The sequence below is a fragment of the Limulus polyphemus genome, unplaced genomic scaffold (assembly GCF_000517525.1).
Source record: "Limulus polyphemus unplaced genomic scaffold, Limulus_polyphemus-2.1.2 Scaffold2026, whole genome shotgun sequence".
NCBI lineage: Eukaryota > Metazoa > Arthropoda > Merostomata > Xiphosura > Limulidae > Limulus > Limulus polyphemus.
Window position 1 is genome coordinate 49,252 of NW_013667636.1, and position 1,767 is coordinate 51,018.

Sequence of the window (1,767 nt, forward strand, 5' to 3'; positions counted from 1 at the left end):
TATATCTTTAGAGTTGAATTATTTCTTTCTTTAAATCGTGTAATAAATATAGCTTTAAATATACCCAAGCACTGTTCTTGCTCAATCATTTATAAGTTACATTTTTACCAAAATAAGACAATCCCAGCCCAAAATGCTATAATAATAAATACATTTCTTTATCAGTTGCCATTTGTTTGGGTATAAGTTTCTTTTTTTGTGATTTAGTTATGAAACAGTATTCTCAATATGAATTTTCATATTGCGAGTATAAAGTTTGCATCTTATATTTCTTTATCGTATTAGTAGCATTTGAAGCTTAAGAAAGGAAATAATTGTCATTAATTTATAAGAAAAAAAAGATAACAAGAATGTTAAAGGAAATTCAAAATAATAAACAATTGGCATAAATATCAGTCTAGGAATTTCATAATATGAATGTTGCGAGTACATAATCTTTGAATGCAAATATAACCTGTCACTTTCGGTAACACAAACTACCATCATCAGGGCTAGTACCTATTATAGTAGCACAATATACCTGAAAAGAAATTATCATTGGTAACTCTCGAATACCTTTGCACGAAATTCAACAAATAAACAAAATATAAATTTGCTTAAATTTCTTCTGCACTCCTGTGTGTATCATCATCTAGGCTTAGTATTCAATGTATTTTTTAGAATGAGGAAGAAAGAAGTAAACTCTTATTGCCTAGCAACTGTAAGTTATATTTTATACGTACATATAGGTATGTAAATATATAATAAACAGAAATCTTTTTGGTCATCATGATTCAAAGAAATAAAATACAACAACCAAGTTAAAATATAATGTGTTTTTTTTCACTCGCAGTAGTATAATAAGAAACTTTATGAAGTGAAACATTACACAGGCCTGCTAATTTAATCTTCATTAAAGTTGTTTTGGTTTTAATACCGGATTCTTCATAATTCAGCTACGCAGATTTCGAAAATAATATTTTTTTTCTATAACGTAAGAATTTTTTTTACAAATCGGGAAGAAAAAAAACTCTTATTTAGATCAATTTATTATTTCGTTTACTACAATGAAAATTTTTTTATTATTATGCTTGTTAACAAAAATATAAACAAACTGAAGAAAAAAGGAAAAACATAGATGTTAAACGAATTTGCATCCTCTTTTATCCTGATTTTTGTGTGTGAAATCTACGTCTTTTAGTCTCAAAACTAAGTGTTGTGGTCTTTCTTTTATGTATTGCGTTTGACGTTTTGTGAAAAAATCTGTACGCGATTGAGAAAAATGGACATCATTTTCGGATTCAGCGTACAGGAACTACTATAGAACATGTAAAGGTTTCAAGACAATAAAACCATTGCAGGCCTGTGATATTAACTGAAAGACTGCCAAATTTCGTGACGGTATACCAAATATATAGAGTTATAAGTATTAAATTTATATCAACTTTAAACGGGTACAGAAGGTCAAGTACTTGATCAAATTGACCGACCCCGTGTTGATATAGTTAACTTTACATGATAAAGTACAGTTAATGCTCTAGTTTTATCATTCACTTTTCCATTTAAAATATTAATAATATAGTTGTAGATTTTTGTTTGATATACTTTTCAAGCTTAAAAACAAAGTTTTTTAAAAAAACAACGATTATTTTATTCACAATTCTATAAAAATGAGATTGTTTCCAGTTTCCAAATTACTAAAATAATAACTTACTGTACAAGGTTAAAAAGTGGTAAAACCCCGATGAGACTGGAAAACAATCTCATACTCTCTACATGTTTTGACGT